Raw genomic sequence first — 20,142 nt, 5'->3', positions numbered from 1 at the left:
ATGTTCCTTACCCTGTTTGAGAAAATGTAAAATTTTCTTCATTTTTGAGTAATTTAGCAAAATTTATAAATATGCTATATTTTAATGCGAATTTTGTTGCCATAAGTTTCTTTTCACTTAAATAATGCTTTAAATTAAAAAAAGAATAAAAAATCAGAAAAAAATTTAAAAAAAAATTTCCACTCGAAAATTTCATAAGGGGTACCCCTTGCCATTTTTTTGAGAAATTTTGCAAAAAAAATTAAATTGATTTATTTTAATGCCAATTGGTTGCAATGAGTTTCTTTTCACTCAAATAATGCTTTAAATTAAAAAAAGAGTAAAAAATCAGAAAAAATTAAGAAAATATAAAAATTTGAAAATTTCATAAGGCTCATTTTTGCGCCAAGTTTTGGCTATAACTCGGTCAGTATCCAACAGATCGCCAATCTTTAACCTGTGGTCGATAGATGGCACCAATGGCTACATTTCCTTTTTGGACGGCCATGCCCTCAGATGTCTGTGCCAGAAGTTATTCGAGGAACCAAGTTCCTTACCCTGTTTGAGAAAATGTAAAATTTTCCTCATTTTTGCACCAACTTTTGCCCATAACTCGGTCGGTATCCAACGGATCGCCAATCTTTAACCTGTGGTCGATAGATGGCACCAATGGCTACATTTTCTTCTTGGACGGCCATCCCCTCAGATGTCTGTGCCAGAAGTTATTCGAGGAACCAAGTTCCTTACCCTGTTTGAGAAAATGTAAAATTTTCCTCATTTTTGCACCAACTTTTGCCCATAACTCGGTCGGTATCCAACGGATCGCCAATTTTTAACCTGTGGTCGATAAATGGCACCAATGGGTACATTTCCTTCTTGGACGGCCATGCCCTCAGATGTCTGTGCCAGAAGTTATTCGAGGAACCATGTTCCTTATCCTGTTTGAGAAAATGTAAAATTTTCTTCATTTTTGAGTAATTTAGCAAAATTTATAAATATGCTATATTTTAATGCGAATTTTGTTGCAATAAGTTTCTTTTCACTTAAATAATGCTTTAAATTAAAAAAAGAATAAAAAATCAGAAAAAAATTTAAAAAAAATTTTCCACTCGAAAATTTCATAAGGGGTACCCCTTGCCATTTTTTTGAGAAATTTTGCAAAAAAAATTAAATTGATTTATTTTAATGCCAATTGGTTGCAATGAGTTTCTTTTCACTCAAATAATGCTTTAAATTAAAAAAAGAGTAAAAAATCAGAAAAAATTAAGAAAATATAAAAATTTGAAAATTTCATAAGGCTCATTTTTGCGCCAAGTTTTGGCTATAACTCGGTCAGTATCCAACAGATCGCCAATCTTTAACCTGTGGTCGATAGATGGCACCAATGGCTACATTTCCTTTTTGGACGGCCATGCCCTCAGATGTCTGTGCCAGAAGTTATTCGAGGAACCATGTTCCTTACCCTGTTTGAGAAAATGTAAAATTTTCCTCATTTTTGCACCAACTTTTGCCCATAACTCGGTCGGTATCCAACGGATCGCCAATCTTTAACCTGTGGTCGATAGATGGCACCAATGGCTACATTTTCTTCTTGGACGGCCATGCCCTCAGATGTCTGTGCCAGAAGTTATTCGAGGAACCAAGTTCCTTACCCTGTTTGAGAAAATGTAAAATTTTCCTCATTTTTGCACCAACTTTTGCCCATAACTCGGTCGGTATCCAACGGATCGCCAATCTTTAACCTGTGGTCGATAGATGGCACCAATGGCTACATTTTCTTCTTGGACGGCCGTGCCCTCAGATGTCTGTGCCAGAAGTTATTCGAGGAACCATGTTCCTTACCCTGTTTGAGAAAATGTAAAATTTTCCTCATTTTTGAGTAATTTAGCAAAATTTATAAATATGCTATATTTTAATGCGAGTTTTGTTGCAATAAGTTTCTTTTCACTTAAATAATGCTTTAAAATAAAAAAAGAATAAAAAATCAGAAAAAATTTAAAAAAAATTTTCCACTCGAAAATTTCATAAGGGGTACCCCTTGCCATTTTTTTGAGAAATTTTGCAAAAAAAATTAAATTGATTTATTTTAATGCCAATTGGTTGCAATGAGTTTCTTTTCACTCAAATAATGCTTTAAATTAAAAAAAGAGTAAAAAATCAGAAAAAATTAAGAAAATATAAAAATTTGAAAATTTCATAAGGCTCATTTTTGCGCCAAGTTTTGGCTATAACTCGGTCAGTATCCAACAGATCGCCAATCTTTAACCTGTGGTCGATAGATGGCACCAATGGCTACATTTCCTTTTTGGACGGCCATGCCCTCAGATGTCTGTGCCAGAAGTTATTCGAGGAACCAAGTTCCTTACCCTGTTTGAGAAAATGTAAAATTTTCCTCATTTTTGCACCAACTTTTGCCCATAACTCGGTCGGTATCCAACGGATCGCCAATCTTTAACCTGTGGTCGATAGATGGCACCAATGGCTACATTTTCTTCTTGGACGGCCATGCCCTCAGATGTCTGTGCCAGAAGTTATTCGAGGAACCAAGTTCCTTACCCTGTTTGAGAAAATGTAAAATTTTCCTCATTTTTGCACCAACTTTTGCCCATAACTCGGTCGGTATCCAACGGATCGCCAATTTTTAACCTGTGGTCGATAAATGGCACCAATGGGTACATTTCCTTCTTGGACGGCACAGCCCTCAGATGTCTGTGCCAGAAGTTATTCGAGGAACCAAGTTCCTTACCCTGTTTGAGAAAATGTAAAATTTTCCTCATTTTTGCACCAACTTTTGCCCATAACTCGGTCGGTATCCAACGGATCGCCAATTTTTAACCTGTGGTCGATAAATGGCACCAATGGGTACATTTCCTTCTTGGACGGCCATGCCCTCAGATGTCTGTGCCAGAAGTTATTCGAGGAACCATGTTCCTTATCCTGTTTGAGAAAATGTAAAATTTTCTTCATTTTTGAGTAATTTAGCAAAATTTATAAATATGCTATATTTTAATGCGAGTTTTGTTGCAATAAGTTTCTTTTCACTTAAATAATGCTTTAAAATAAAAAAAGAATAAAAAATCAGAAAAAAATTAAAAATAATTTTCCACTCGAAAATTTCATAAGGGGTACCCCTTGCCATTTTTTTGAGAAATTTTGCAAAAAAAATTAAATTGATTTATTTTAATGCCAATTGGTTGCAATGAGTTTCTTTTCACTCAAATAATGCTTTAAATTAAAAAAAGAGTAAAAAATCAGAAAAAATTAAGAAAATATAAAAATTTGAAAATTTCATAAGGCTCATTTTTGCGCCAAGTTTTGGCTATAACTCGGTCAGTATCCAACAGATCGCCAATCTTTAACCTGTGGTCGATAGATGGCACCAATGGCTACATTTCCTTTTTGGACGGCCATGCCCTCAGATGTCTGTGCCAGAAGTTATTCGAGGAACCAAGTTCCTTACCCTGTTTGAGAAAATGTAAAATTTTCCTCATTTTTGCACCAACTTTTGCCCATAACTCGGTCGGTATCCAACGGATCGCCAATCTTTACCCTGTGGTCGATAGATGGCACCAATGGCTACATTTCCTTTTTGGACGGCCATGCCCTCAGATGTCTGTGCCAGAAGTTATTCGAGGAACCAAGTTCCTTACCCTGTTTGAGAAAATGTAAAATTTTCCTCATTTTTGCACCAACTTTTGCCCATAACTCGGTCGATATCCAACGGATCGCCAATTTTTAACCTGTGGTCGATAAATGGCACCAATGGGTACATTTCCTTCTTGGACGGCCATGCCCTCAGATGTCTGTGCCAGAAGTTATTCGAGGAACCATGTTCCTTATCCTGTTTGAGAAAATGTAAAATTTTCTTCATTTTTGAGTAATTTAGCAAAATTTATAAATATGCTATATTTTAATGCGAGTTTTGTTGCAATAAGTTTCTTTTCACTTAAATAATGCTTTAAAATAAAAAAAGAATAAAAAATCAGAAAAAAATTTAAAAAAAATTTTCCACTCGAAAATTTCATAAGGGGTACCCCTTGCCATTTTTTTGAGAAATTTTGCAAAAAAAATTAAATTGATTTATTTTAATGCCAATTGGTTGCAATGAGTTTCTTTTCACTCAAATAATGCTTTAAATTAAAAAAAGAGTAAAAAATCAGAAAAAATTAAGAAAATATAAAAATTTGAAAATTTCATAAGGCTCATTTTTGCGCCAAGTTTTGGCTATAACTCGGTCAGTATCCAACAGATCGCCAATCTTTAACCTGTGGTCGATAGATGGCACCAATGGCTACATTTCCTTTTTGGACGGCCATGCCCTCAGATGTCTGTGCCAGAAGTTATTCGAGGAACCAAGTTCCTTACCCTGTTTGAGAAAATGTAAAATTTTCCTCAATTTTGCACCAACTTTTGCCCATAACTCGGTCGGTATCCAACGGATCGCCAATCTTTAACCTGTGGTCGATAGATGGCACCAATGGCTACATTTTCTTCTTGGACGGCCATGCCCTCAGATGTCTGTGCCAGAAGTTATTCGAGGAACCAAGTTCCTTACCCTGTTTGAGAAAATGTAAAATTTTCCTCATTTTTGCACAAACTTTTGCCCATAACTCGGTCGGTATCTAACGGATCGCCAATTTTTAACCTGTGGTCGATAAATGGCACCAATGGGTACATTTCCTTCTTGGACGGCCATGCCCTCAGATGTCTGTGCCAGAAGTTATTCGAGGAACCAAGTTCCTTACCCTGTTTGAGAAAATGTAAAATTTTCCTCATTTTTGCACCAACTTTTGCCCATAACTCGGTCGGTATCCAACGGATCGCCAATTTTTAACCTGTGGTCGATAAATGGCACCAATGGGTACATTTCCTTCTTGGACGGCCATGCCCTCAGATGTCTGTGCCAGAAGTTATTCGAGGAACCATGTTCCTTATCCTGTTTGAGAAAATGTAAAATTTTCTTCATTTTTGAGTAATTTAGCAAAATTTATAAATATGCTATATTTTAATGCGAATTTTGTTGCAATAAGTTTCTTTTCACTTAAATAATGCTTTAAATTAAAAAAAGAATAAAAAATCAGAAAAAAAATTTAAAAAAAATTTTCCACTCGAAAATTTCATAAGGGGTACCCCTTGCCATTTTTTTGAGAAATTTTGCAAAAAAAATTAAATTGATTTATTTTAATGCCAATTGGTTGCAATGAGTTTCTTTTCACTCAAATAATGCTTTAAATTAAAAAAAGAGTAAAAAATCAGAAAAAATTAAGAAAATATAAAAATTTGAAAATTTCATAAGGCTCATTTTTGCGCCAAGTTTTGGCTATAACTCGGTCAGTATCCAACGGATCGCCAATCTTTAACCTGTGGTCGATAGATGGCACCAAAGGCTACATTTCCTTTTTGGACGGCCATGCCCTCAGATGTCTGTGCCAGAAGTTATTCGAGGAACCAAGTTCCTTACCCTGTTTGAGAAAATGTAAAATTTTCCTCATTTTTGCACCAAATTTTGCCCATAACTCGGTCGGTATCCAACGGATCGCCAATCTTTAACCTGTGGTCGATAGATGGCACCAATGGCTACATTTCCTTCTTGGACGGTCATGCCCTCAGATGTCTGTGCCAGAAGTTATTCGAGGAACCATGTTCCTTATCCTGTTTGAGAAAATGTAAAATTTTCTTCATTTTTGAGTAATTTAGCAAAATTTATAAATATGCTATATTTTAATGCGAATTTTGTTGCAATAAGTTTCTTTTCACTTAAATAATGCTTTAAATTAAAAAAAGAATAAAAAATCAGAAAAAAATTTTCCACTCGAAAATTTCATAAGGGGTACCCCTTGCCATTTTTTTGAGAAATTTTGCAAAAAAAATTAAATTGATTTATTTTAATGCCAATTGGTTGCAATGAGTTTCTTTTCACTCAAATAATGCTTTAAATTAAAAAAAGAGTAAAAAATCAGAAAAAATTAAGAAAATATAAAAATTTGAAAATTTCATAAGGCTCATTTTTGGGCCAAGTTTTGCCTATAACTCGGTCAGGATCCAACGGATCGCCAATCTTTAACCTGTGGTCGATAGATGGCACCAAAGGCTACATTTTCTTCTTGGACGGCCATGCCCTCAGATGTCTGTGCCAGAAGTTATTCGAGGAACCAAGTTCCTTAGCCTGTTTGAGAAAATGTAAAATTTTCCTCATTTTTGCACCAACTTTTGCCCATAACTCGGTCGGTATCCAACGGATCGCCAATCTTTAACCTGTGGTCGATAGATGGCACCAATGGCTACATTTTCTTCTTGGACGGCCATGCCCTCAGATGTCTGTGCCAGAAGTTATTCGAGGAACCATGTTCCTTACCCTGTTTGAGAAAATGTAAAATTTTCCTCATTTTTGAGTAATTTAGCAAAATTTATATTTATGCTATATTTTAATGCGAGTTTTGTTGCAATAAGTTTCTTTTCACTTAAATAATGCTTTAAAATAAAAAAAGAATAAAAAATCAGAAAAAAATTTAAAAAAAATTTTCCACTCGAAAATTTCATAAGGGGTACCCCTTGCCATTTTTTTGAGAAATTTTGCAAAAAAAATTAAATTGATTTATTTTAATGCCAATTGGTTGCAATGAGTTTCTTTTCACTCAAATAATGCTTTAAATTAAAAAAAGAGTAAAAAATCAGAAAAAATTAAGAAAATATAAAAATTTGAAAATTTCATAAGGCTCATTTTTGCGCCAAGTTTTGGCTATAACTCGGTCAGTATCCAACAGATCGCCAATCTTTAACCTGTGGTCGATAGATGGCACCAATGGCTACATTTCCTTTTTGGACGGCCATGCCCTCAGATGTCTGTGCCAGAAGTTATTCGAGGAACCAAGTTCCTTACCCTGTTTGAGAAAATGTAAAATTTTCCTCATTTTTGCACCAACTTTTGCCCATAACTCGGTCGGTATCCAACGGATCGCCAATCTTTAACCTGTGGTCGATAGATGGCACCAAAGGCTACATTTTCTTCTTGGACGGCCATGCCCTCAGATGTCTGTGCCAGAAGTTATTCGAGGAACCAAGTTCCTTACCCTGTTTGAGAAAATGTAAAATTTTCCTCATTTTTGCACCAACTTTTGCCCATAACTCGGTCGGTATCCAACGGATCGCCAATTTTTAACCTGTGGTCGATAAATGGCACCAATGGGTACATTTCCTTCTTGGACGGCCATGCCCTCAGATGTCTGTGCCAGAAGTTATTCGAGGAACCATGTTCCTTATCCTGTTTGAGAAAATGTAAAATTTTCTTCATTTTTGAGTAATTTAGCAAAATTTATAAATATGCTATATTTTAATGCGAATTTTGTTGCAATAAGTTTCTTTTCACTTAAATAATGCTTTAAATTAAAAAAGAATAAAAAATCAGAAAAAAATTTAAAAAAAATTTTCCACTCGAAAATTTCATAAGGGGTACCCCTTGCCATTTTTTTGAGAAATTTTGCAAAAAAAATTAAATTGATTTATTTTAATGCCAATTGGTTGCAATGAGTTTCTTTTCACTCAAATAATGCTTTAAATTAAAAAAAGAGTAAAAAATCAGAAAAAATTAAGAAAATATAAAAATTTGAAAATTTCATAAGGCTCATTTTTGCGCCAAGTTTTGGCTATAACTCGGTCAGTATCCAACGGATCGCCAATCTTTAACCTGTGGTCGATAGATGGCACCAAAGGCTACATTTTCTTCTTGGACGGCCATGCCCTCAGATGTCTGTGCCAGAAGTTATTCGAGGAACCAAGTTCCTTACCCTGTTTGAGAAAATGTAAAATTTTCCTCATTTTTGCACCAAATTTTGCCCATAACTCGGTCGGTATCCAACGGATCGCCAATCTTTAACCTGTGGTCGATAGATGGCACCAATGGCTACATTTCCTTCTTGGACGGCCATGCCCTCAGATGTCTGTGCCAGAAGTTATTCGAGGAACCATGTTCCTTATCCTGTTTGAGAAAATGTAAAATTTTCTTCATTTTTGAGTAATTTAGCAAAATTTATAAATATGCTATATTTTAATGCGAATTTTGTTGCAATAAGTTTCTTTTCACTTAAATAATGCTTTAAATTAAAAAAAGAATAAAAAATCAGAAAAAAATTTAAAAAAAATTTTCCACTCGAAAATTTCATAAGGGGTACCCCTTGCCATTTTTTTGAGAAATTTTGCAAAAAAAATTAAATTGATTTATTTTAATGCCAATTGGTTGCAATGAGTTTCTTTTCACTCAAATAATGCTTTAAATTAAAAAAAGAGTAAAAAATCAGAAAAAATTAAGAAAATATAAAAATTTGAAAATTTCATAAGGCTCATTTTTGGGCCAAGTTTTGCCTATAACTCGGTCAGTATCCAACGGATCGCCAATCTTTAACCTGTGGTCGATAGATGGCACCAAAGGCTACATTTTCTTCTTGGACGGCCATGCCCTCAGATGTCTGTGCCAGAAGTTATTCGAGGAACCAAGTTCCTTAGCCTGTTTGAGAAAATGTAAAATTTTCCTCATTTTTGCACCAACTTTTGCCCATAACTCGGTCGGTATCCAACGGATCGCCAATCTTTAACCTGTGGTCGATAGATGGCACCAATGGCTACATTTTCTTCTTGGACGGCCATGCCCTCAGATGTCTGTGCCAGAAGTTATTCGAGGAACCATGTTCCTTACCCTGTTTGAGAAAATGTAAAATTTTCCTCATTTTTGAGTAATTTAGCAAAATTTATAAATATGCTATATTTTAATGCGAGTTTTGTTGCAATAAGTTTCTTTTCACTTAAATAATGCTTTAAAATAAAAAAAGAATAAAAAATCAGAAAAAAATTTAAAAAAAAATTTCCACTCGAAAATTTCATAAGGGGTACCCCTTGCCATTTTTTTGAGAAATTTTGCAAAAAAAAATAAATTGATTTATTTTAATGCCAATTGGTTGCAATGAGTTTCTTTTCACTCAAATAATGCTTTAAATTAAAAAAAGAGTAAAAAATCAGAAAAAATTAAGAAAATATAAAAATTTGAAAATTTCATAAGGCTCATTTTTGCGCCAAGTTTTGGCTATAACTCGGTCAGTATCCAACAGATCGCCAATCTTTAACCTGTGGTCGATAGATGGCACCAATGGCTACATTTCCTTTTTGGACGGCCATGCCCTCAGATGTCTGTGCCAGAAGTTATTCGAGGAACCAAGTTCCTTACCCTGTTTGAGAAAATGTAAAATTTTCCTCATTTTTGCACCAACTTTTGCCCATAACTCGGTCGGTATCCAACGGATCGCCAATCTTTAACCTGTGGTCGATAGATGGCACCAATGGCTACATTTTCTTCTTGGACGGCCATGCCCTCAGATGTCTGTGCCAGAAGTTATTCGAGGAACCAAGTTCCTTACCCTGTTTGAGAAAATGTAAAATTTTCCTCATTTTTGCACCAACTTTTGCCCATAACTCGGTCGGTATCCAACGGATCGCCAATTTTTAACCTGTGGTCGATAAATGGCACCAATGGGTACATTTCCTTCTTGGACGGCCATGCCCTCAGATGTCTGTGCCAGAAGTTATTCGAGGAACCATGTTCCTTATCCTGTTTGAGAAAATGTAAAATTTTCTTCATTTTTAAGTAATTTAGCAAAATTTATAAATATGCTATATTTTAATGCGAATTTTGTTGCAATAAGTTTCTTTTCACTTAGATAATGCTTTAAATTAAAAAAAGAATAAAAAATCAGAAAAAAATTTAAAAAAAATTTTCCACTCGAAAATTTCATAAGGGGTACCCCTTGCCATTTTTTTGAGAAATTTTGCAAAAAAAATTAAATTGATTTATTTTAATGCCAATTGGTTGCAATGAGTTTCTTTTCACTCAAATAATGCTTTAAATTAAAAAAAGAGTAAAAAATCAGAAAAAATTAAGAAAATATAAAAATTTGAAAATTTCATAAGGCTCATTTTTGCGCCAAGTTTTGGCTATAACTCGGTCAGTATCCAACGGATCGCCAATCTTTAACCTGTGGTCGATAGATGGCACCAAAGGCTACATTTTCTTCTTGGACGGCCATGCCCTCAGATGTCTGTGCCAGAAGTTATTCGAGGAACCAAGTTCCTTACCCTGTTTGAGAAAATGTAAAATTTTCCTCATTTTTGCACCAAATTTTGCCCATAACTCGGTCGGTATCCAACGGATCGCCAATCTTTAACCTGTGGTCGATAGATGGCACCAATGGCTACATTTCCTTCTTGGACGGCCATGCCCTCAGATGTCTGTGCCAGAAGTTATTCGAGGAACCATGTTCCTTACCCTGTTTGAGAAAATGTAAAATTTTCTTCATTTTTGAGTAATTTAGCAAAATTTATAAATGTGCTATATTTTAATGCGAATTTTGTTGCAATAAGTTTCTTTTCACTTAAATAATGCTTTAAATTAAAAAAAGAATAAAAAATCAGAAAAAAATTTAAAAAAAATTTTCCACTCGAAAATTTCATAAGGGGTACCCCTTGCCATTTTTTTTGAGAAATTTTGCAAAAAAAATTAAATTGATTTATTTTAATGCCAATTGGTTGCAATGAGTTTCTTTTCACTCAAATAATGCTTTAAATTAAAAAAAGAGTAAAAAATCAGAAAAAATTAAGAAAATATAAGAATTTGAAAATTTCATAAGGCTCATTTTTGCGCCAAGTTTTGGCTATAACTCGGTCAGTATCCAACGGATCGCCAATCTTTAACCTGTGGTCGATAGATGGCACCAAAGGCTACATTTTCTTCTTGGACGGCCATGCCCTCAGATGTCTGTGCCAGAAGTTATTCGAGGAACCAAGTTCCTTACCCTGTTTGAGAAAATGTAAAATTTTCCTCATTTTTGCACCAACTTTTGCCCATAACTCGGTCGGTATCCAACGGATCGCCAATCTTTAACCTGTGGTCGATAGATGGCACCAATGGCTACATTTTCTTCTTGGACGGCCATGCCCTCAGATGTCTGTGCCAGAAGTTATTCGAGGAACCATGTTCCTTACCCTGTTTGAGAAAATGTAAAATTTTCCTCATTTTTGAGTAATTTAGCAAAATTTATAAATATGCTATATTTTAATGCGAGTTTTGTTGCAATAAGTTTCTTTTCACTTAAATAATGCTTTAAAATAAAAAAAGAATAAAAAATCAGAAAAAAATTTAAAAAAAATTTTCCACTCGAAAATTTCATAAGGGGTACCCCTTGCCATTTTTTTGAGAAATTTTGCAAAAAAAATTAAATTGATTTATTTTAATGCCAATTGGTTGCAATGAGTTTCTTTTCACTCAAATAATGCTTTAAATTAAAAAAAGAGTAAAAAATCAGAAAAAATTAAGAAAATATAAAAATTTGAAAATTTCATAAGGCTCATTTTTGCGCCAAGTTTTGGCTATAACTCGGTCAGTATCCAACGGATCGCCAATCTTTAACCTGTGGTCGATAGATGGCACCAAAGGCTACATTTTCTTCTTGGACGGCCATGCCCTCAGATGTCTGTGCCAGAAGTTATTCGAGGAACCAAGTTCCTTACCCTGTTTGAGAAAATGTAAAATTTTCCTCATTTTTGCACCAAATTTTGCCCATAACTCGGTCGGTATCCAACGGATCGCCAATCTTTAACCTGTGGTCGATAGATGGCACCAATGGCTACATTTCCTTCTTGGACGGCCATGCCCTCAGATGTCTGTGCCAGAAGTTATTCGAGGAACCATGTTCCTTACCCTGTTTGAGAAAATGTAAAATTTTCTTCATTTTTGAGTAATTTAGCAAAATTTATAAATATGCTATATTTTAATGCGAATTTTGTTGCAATAAGTTTCTTTTCACTTAAATAATGCTTTAAATTAAAAAAAGAATAAAAAATCAGAAAAAAATTTAAAAAAAATTTTCCACTCGAAAATTTCATAAGGGGTACCCCTTGCCATTTTTTTTGAGAAATTTTGCAAAAAAAATTAAATTGATTTATTTTAATGCCAATTGGTTGCAATGAGTTTCTTTTCACTCAAATAATGCTTTAAATTAAAAAAAGAGTAAAAAATCAGAAAAAATTAAGAAAATATAAGAATTTGAAAATTTCATAAGGCTCATTTTTGCGCCAAGTTTTGGCTATAACTCGGTCAGTATCCAACGGATCGCCAATCTTTAACCTGTGGTCGATAGATGGCACCAAAGGCTACATTTTCTTCTTGGACGGCCATGCCCTCAGATGTCTGTGCCAGAAGTTATTCGAGGAACCAAGTTCCTTACCCTGTTTGAGAAAATGTAAAATTTTCCTCATTTTTGCACCAACTTTTGCCCATAACTCGGTCGGTATCCAACGGATCGCCAATCTTTAACCTGTGGTCGATAGATGGCACCAATGGCTACATTTTCTTCTTGGACGGCCATGCCCTCAGATGTCTGTGCCATAAGTTATTCGAGGAACCATGTTCCTTACCCTGTTTGAGAAAATGTAAAATTTTCCTCATTTTTGAGTAATTTAGCAAAATTTATAAATATGCTATATTTTAATGCGAGTTTTGTTGCAATAAGTTTCTTTTCACTTAAATAATGCTTTAAAATAAAAAAAGAATAAAAAATCAGAAAAAAATTTAAAAAAAATTTTCCACTCGAAAATTTCATAAGGGGTACCCCTTGCCATTTTTTTGAGAAATTTTGCAAAAAAAATTAAATTGATTTATTTTAATGCCAATTGGTTGCAATGAGTTTCTTTTCACTCAAATAATGCTTTAAATTAAAAAAAGAGTAAAAAATCAGAAAAAATTAAGAAAATATAAAAATTTGAAAATTTCATAAGGCTCATTTTTGCGCCAAGTTTTGGCTATAACTCGGTCAGTATCCAACGGATCGCCAATCTTTAACCTGTGGTCGATAGATGGCACCAAAGGCTACATTTTCTTCTTGGACGGCCATGCCCTCAGATGTCTGTGCCAGAAGTTATTCGAGGAACCAAGTTCCTTACCCTGTTTGAGAAAATGTAAAATTTTCCTCATTTTTGCACCAAATTTTGCCCATAACTCGATCGGTATCCAACGGATCGCCAATCTTTAACCTGTGGTCGATAGATGGCTCTAATGGCTACATTTCCTTCTTGGACGGCCATGCCCTCAGATGTCTGTGCCAGAAGTTATTCGAGGAACCATGTTCCTTACCCTGTTTGAGAAAATGTAAAATTTTCCTCATTTTTGCACCAACTTTTGCCCATAACTCGGTCGGTATCCAACGGATCGCCAATTTTTAACCTGTGGTCGATAAATGGCACCAATGGGTACATTTCCTTCTTGGACGGCCATGTCCTCAGATGTCTGTGCCAGAAGTTATTCGAGGAACCATATTCCTTATCCTGTTTGAGAAAATGTAAAATTTTCTTCATTTTTGAGTAATTTAGCAAAATTTATAAATATGCTATATTTTAATGCGAATTTTGTTGCAATAAGTTTCTTTTCACTTAAATAATGCTTTAAATTAAAAAAAGAATAAAAAATCAGAAAAAAATTTTAAAAAAATTTTCCCCTCGAGAATTTCATAAGGGGTACCCCTTGCCATTTTTTTGAGAAATTTTGCAAAAAAAATTAAATTGATTTATTTTAATGCCAATTGGTTGCAATGAGTTTCTTTTCACTCAAATAATGCTTTAAATTAAAAAAAGAGTAAAAAATCAGAAAAAATTAAGAAAATATAAAAATTTGAAAATTTCATAAGGCTCATTTTTGCGCCAAGTTTTGGCTATAACTCGGTCAGTATCCAACGGATCGCCAATCTTTAACCTGTGGTCGATAGATGGCACCAAAGGCTACATTTTCTTCTTGGACGGCCATGCCCTCAGATGTCTGTGCCAGAAGTTATTCGAGGAACCAAGTTCCTTACCCTGTTTGAGAAAATGTAAAATTTTCCTCATTTTTGCACCAAATTTTGCCCATAACTCGGTCGGTATCCAACGGATCGCCAATCTTTAACCTGTGGTCGATAGATGACACCAATGGCTACATTTTCTTCTTGGACGGCCATGCCCTCAGATGTCTGTGCCAGAAGTTATTCGAGGAACCATGTTCCTTACCCTGTTTGAGAAAATGTAAAATTTTCCTCATTTTTGAGTAATTTAGCAAAATTTATAAATATGCTATATTTTAATGCGAATTTTGTTGCAATAAGTTTCTTTTCACTTAAATAATGCTTTAAATTAAAAAAAGAATAAAAAATCAGAAAAAAATTTAAAAAAAATTTTCCACTCGAAAATTTCATAAGGGGTACCCCTTGCCATTTTTTTGAGAAATTTTGCAAAAAAAATTAAATTGATTTATTTTAATGCCAATTGGTTGCAATGAGTTTCTTTTCACTCAAATAATGCTTTAAATTAAAAAAAGAGTAAAAAATCAGAAAAAATTAAGAAAATATAAGAATTTGAAAATTTCATAAGGCTCATTTTTGCGCCAAGTTTTGGCTATAACTCGGTCAGTATCCAACGGATCGCCAATCTTTAACCTGTGGTCGATAGATGGCACCAAAGGCTACATTTTCTTCTTGGACGGCCATGCCCTCAGATGTCTGTGCCAGAAGTTATTCGAGGAACCAAGTTCCTTACCCTGTTTGAGAAAATGTAAAATTTTCCTCATTTTTGCACCAACTTTTGCCCATAACTCGGTCGGTATCCAACGGATCGCCAATCTTTAACCTGTGGTCGATAGATGGCACCAATGGCTACATTTTCTTCTTGGACGGCCATGCCCTCAGATGTCTGTGCCAGAAGTTATTCGAGGAACCATGTTCCTTACCCTGTTTGAGAAAATGTAAAATTTTCCTCATTTTTGAGTAATTTAGCAAAATTTATAAATATGCTATATTTTAATGCGAGTTTTGTTGCAATAAGTTTCTTTTCACTTAAATAATGCTTTAAAATAAAAAAAGAATAAAAAATCAGAAAAAAATTTAAAAAAAATTTTCCACTCGAAAATTTCATAAGGGGTACCCCTTGCCATTTTTTTGAGAAATTTTGCAAAAAAAATTAAATTGATTTATTTTAATGCCAATTGGTTGCAATGAGTTTCTTTTCACTCAAATAATGCTTTAAATTAAAAAAAGAGTAAAAAATCAGAAAAAATTAAGAAAATATAAAAATTTGAAAATTTCATAAGGCTCATTTTTGCGCCAAGTTTTGGCTATAACTCGGTCAGTATCCAACGGATCGCCAATCTTTAACCTGTGGTCGATAGATGGCACCAAAGGCTACATTTTCTTCTTGGACGGCCATGCCCTCAGATGTCTGTGCCAGAAGTTATTCGAGGAACCAAGTTCCTTACCCTGTTTGAGAAAATGTAAAATTTTCCTCATTTTTGCACCAAATTTTGCCCATAACTCGATCGGTATCCAACGGATCGCCAATCTTTAACCTGTGGTCGATAGATGGCACTAATGGCTACATTTCCTTCTTGGACGGCCATGCCCTCAGATGTCTGTGCCAGAAGTTATTCGAGGAACCAAGTTCCTTACCCTGTTTGAGAAAATGTAAAATTTTCCTCATTTTTGCACCAACTTTTGCCCATAACTCGGTCGGTATCCAACGGATCGCCAATTTTTAACCTGTGGTCGATAAATGGCACCAATGGGTACATTTCCTTCTTGGACGGCCATGCCCTCAGATGTCTGTGCCAGAAGTTATTCGAGGAACCATATTCCTTATCCTGTTTGAGAAAATGTAAAATTTTCTTCATTTTTGAGTAATTTAGCAAAATTTATAAATATGCTATATTTTAATGCGAATTTTGTTGCAATAAGTTTCTTTTCACTTAAATAATGCTTTAAATTAAAAAAAGAATAAAAAATCAGAAAAAAATTTTAAAAAAATTTTCCCCTCGAGAATTTCATAAGGGGTACCCCTTGCCATTTTTTTGAGAAATTTTGCAAAAAAAATTAAATTGATTTATTTTAATGCCAATTGGTTGCAATGAGTTTCTTTTCACTCAAATAATGCTTTAAATTAAAAAAAGAGTAAAAAATCAGAAAAAATTAAGAAAATATAAAAATTTGAAAATTTCATAAGGCTCATTTTTGCGCCAAGTTTTGGCTATAACTCGGTCAGTATCCAACGGATCGCCAATCTTTAACCTGTGGTCGATAGATGGCACCAAAGGCTACATTTTCTTCTTGGACGGCCATGCCCTCAGATGTCTGTGCCAGAAGTTATTCGAGGAACCAAGTTCCTTACCCTGTTTGAGAAAATGTAAAATTTTCCTCATTTTTGCACCAAATTTTGCCCATAACTCGGTCGGTATCCAACGGATCGCCAATCTTTAACCTGTGGTCGATAGATGACACCAATGGCTACATTTTCTTCTTGGACGGCCATGCCCTCAGATGTCTGTGCCAGAAGTTATTCGAGGAATCATGTTCCTTACCCTGTTTGAGAAAATGTAAAATTTTCCTCATTTTTGAGTAATTTAGCAAAATTTATAAATATGCTATATTTTAATGCGAATTTTGTTGCAATAAGTTTCTTTTCACTTAAATAATGCTTTAAAATAAAAAAAGAATAAAAAATCAGAAAAAAATTTAAAAAAAAATTTCCACTCGAAAATTTCATAAGGGGTACCCCTTGCCATTTTTTTGAGAAATTTTGCAAAAAAAAATCAAATTGATTTATTTTAATGAAAATTGGTTGCAATGAGTTTCTTTTCACTCAAATAATGCTTTAAAATAAAAAAAGAGTAAAAAATCAGAAAAAATTAAGAAAATATAAAAATTTGAAAATTTCATAAGGCTCATTTTTGGGTCAAGTTTTGCCCATAACTCGGTCGGTATCCAACGGATCGCCAATCTTTAACCTGTGGTCGATAGATGGCACCAATGGCTACATTTTCTTCTTGGACGGCCATGCCCTCAGATGTCTGTGCCAGAAGTTATTCGAGGAACCATGTTCCTTACCCTGTTTGAGAAAATGTAAAATTTTCCTCATTTTTGCACCAACTTTTGCCCATAACTCGGTCGGTATCCAACGGATCGCCAATCTTTAACCTGTGGTCGATAGATGGCACCAATGGCTACATTTCCTTCTTGGACGGCCTTGCCTTCAGTTGTCTGTGCCAGAAGTTATTCGAGGAACCATGTTCCCTACCCTGTTTGAGAAATTGTAAAATTTTCTTCATTTTTGAGTAATTTAGCAAAATTTATAAATGTGCTATATTTTAATGCGAATTTTGTTGCAATAAGTTTCTTTTCACTTAAATAATGCTTTAAATTAAAAAAAGAATAAAAAATCAGAAAAAAATTTAAAAAAAAATTTCCACTCGAAAATTTCATAAGGGGTACCCCTTGCCATTTTTTTGAGAAATTTTGCAAAAAAAATTAAATTGATTTATTTTAATGCCAATTGGTTGCAATGAGTTTCTTTTCACTCAAATAATGCTTTAAATTAAAAAAAGAGTAAAAAATCAGAAAAAATTAAGAAAATATAAGAATTTGAAAATTTCATAAGGCTCATTTTTGCGCCAAGTTTTGGCTATAACTCGGTCAGTATCCAACGGATCGCCAATCTTTAACCTGTGGTCGATAGATGGCACCAAAGGCTACATTTTCTTCTTGGACGGCCATGCCCTCAGATGTCTGTGCCAGAAGTTATTCGAGGAACCAAGTTCCTTACCCTGTTTGAGAAAATGTAAAATTTTCCTCATTTTTGCACCAACTTTTGCCCATAACTCGGTCGGTATCCAACGGATCGCCAATCTTTAACCTGTGGTCGATAGATGGCACCAATGGCTACATTTTCTTCTTGGACGGCCATGCCCTCAGATGTCTGTGCCAGAAGTTATTCGAGGAACCATGTTCCTTACCCTGTTTGAGAAAATGTAAAATTTTCCTCATTTTTGAGTAATTTAGCAAAATTTATAAATATGCTATATTTTAATGCGAGTTTTGTTGCAATAAGTTTCTTTTCACTTAAATAATGCTTTAAAATAAAAAAAGAATAAAAAATCAGAAAAAAATTTAAAAAAAATTTTCCACTCGAAAATTTCATAAGGGGTACCCCTTGCCATTTTTTTGAGAAATTTTGCAAAAAAAATTAAATTGATTTATTTTAATGCCAATTGGTTGCAATGAGTTTCTTTTCACTCAAATAATGCTTTAAATTAAAAAAAGAGTAAAAAATCAGAAAAAATTAAGAAAATATAAAAATTTGAAAATTTCATAAGGCTCATTTTTGCGCCAAGTTTTGGCTATAACTCGGTCAGTATCCAACGGATCGCCAATCTTTAACCTGTGGTCGATAGATGGCACCAAAGGCTACATTTTCTTCTTGGACGGCCATGCCCTCAGATGTCTGTGCCAGAAGTTATTCGAGGAACCAAGTTCCTTACCCTGTTTGAGAAAATGTAAAATTTTCCTCATTTTTGCACCAAATTTTGCCCATAACTCGATCGGTATCCAACGGATCGCCAATCTTTAACCTGTGGTCGATAGATGGCACTAATGGCTACATTTCCTTCTTGGACGGCCATGCCCTCAGATGTCTGTGCCAGAAGTTATTCGAGGAACCAAGTTCCTTACCCTGTTTGAGAAAATGTAAAATTTTCCTCATTTTTGCACCAACTTTTGCCCATAACTCGGTCGGTATCCAACGGATCGCCAATTTTTAACCTGTGGTCGATAAATGGCACCAATGGGTACATTTCCTTCTTGGACGGCCATGCCCTCAGATGTCTGTGCCAGAAGTTATTCGAGGAACCATATTCCTTATCCTGTTTGAGAAAATGTAAAATTTTCTTCATTTTTGAGTAATTTAGCAAAATTTATAAATATGCTATATTTTAATGCGAATTTTGTTGCAATAAGTTTCTTTTCACTTAAATAATGCTTTAAATTAAAAAAAGAATAAAAAATCAGAAAAAAATTTTAAAAAAATTTTCCCCTCGAGAATTTCATAAGGGGTACCCCTTGCCATTTTTTTGAGAAATTTTGCAAAAAAAATTAAATTGATTTATTTTAATGCCAATTGGTTGCAATGAGTTTCTTTTCACTCAAATAATGCTTTAAATTAAAAAAAGAGTAAAAAATCAGAAAAAATTAAGAAAATATAAAAATTTGAAAATTTCATAAGGCTCATTTTTGCGCCAAGTTTTGGCTATAACTCGGTCAGTATCCAACGGATCGCCAATCTTTAACCTGTGGTCGATAGATGGCACCAAAGGCTACATTTTCTTCTTGGACGGCCATGCCCTCAGATGTCTGTGCCAGAAGTTATTCGAGGAACCAAGTTCCTTACCCTGTTTGAGAAAATGTAAAATTTTCCTCATTTTTGCACCAAATTTTGCCCATAACTCGGTCGGTATCCAACGGATCGCCAATCTTTAACCTGTGGTCGATAGATGACACCAATGGCTACATTTTCTTCTTGGACGGCCATGCCCTCAGATGTCTGTGCCAGAAGTTATTCGAGGAACCATGTTCCTTACCCTGTTTGAGAAAATGTAAAATTTTCCTCATTTTTGAGTAATTTAGCAAAATTTATAAATATGCTATATTTTAATGCGAATTTTGTTGCAATAAGTTTCTTTTCACTTAAATAATGCTTTAAAATAAAAAAAGAATAAAAAATCAGAAAAAAATTTAAAAAAAAATTTCCACTCGAAAATTTCATAAGGGGTACCCCTTGCCATTTTTTTGAGAAATTTTGCAAAAAAAAATCAAATTGATTTATTTTAATGAAAATTGGTTGCAATGAGTTTCTTTTCACTCAAATAATGCTTTAAAATAAAAAAAGAGTAAAAAATCAGAAAAAATTAAGAAAATATAAAAATTTGAAAATTTCATAAGGCTCATTTTTGGGCCAAGTTTTGCCCATAACTCGGTCGGTATCCAACGGATCGCCAATCTTTAACCTGTGGTCGATAGATGGCACCAATGGCTACATTTTCTTCTTGGACGGCCATGCCCTCAGATGTCTGTGCCAGAAGTTATTCGAGGAACCATGTTCCTTACCCTGTTTGAGAAAATGTAAAATTTTCCTCATTTTTGCACCAACTTTTGCCCATAACTCGGTCGGTATCCAACGGATCGCCAATCTTTAACCTGTGGTCGATAGATGGCACCAATGGCTACATTTCCTTCTTGGACGGCCTTGCCTTCAGTTGTCTGTGCCAGAAGTTATTCGAGG

The sequence above is a fragment of the Anopheles funestus genome, chromosome 3RL (assembly GCF_943734845.2).
Source record: "Anopheles funestus chromosome 3RL, idAnoFuneDA-416_04, whole genome shotgun sequence".
In the NCBI taxonomy this organism is placed as follows: Eukaryota; Metazoa; Arthropoda; class Insecta; order Diptera; family Culicidae; genus Anopheles; species Anopheles funestus.
The sequence above is the reverse complement of the archived record's forward strand: the minus strand, read 5'-3'. Positions refer to the sequence as shown.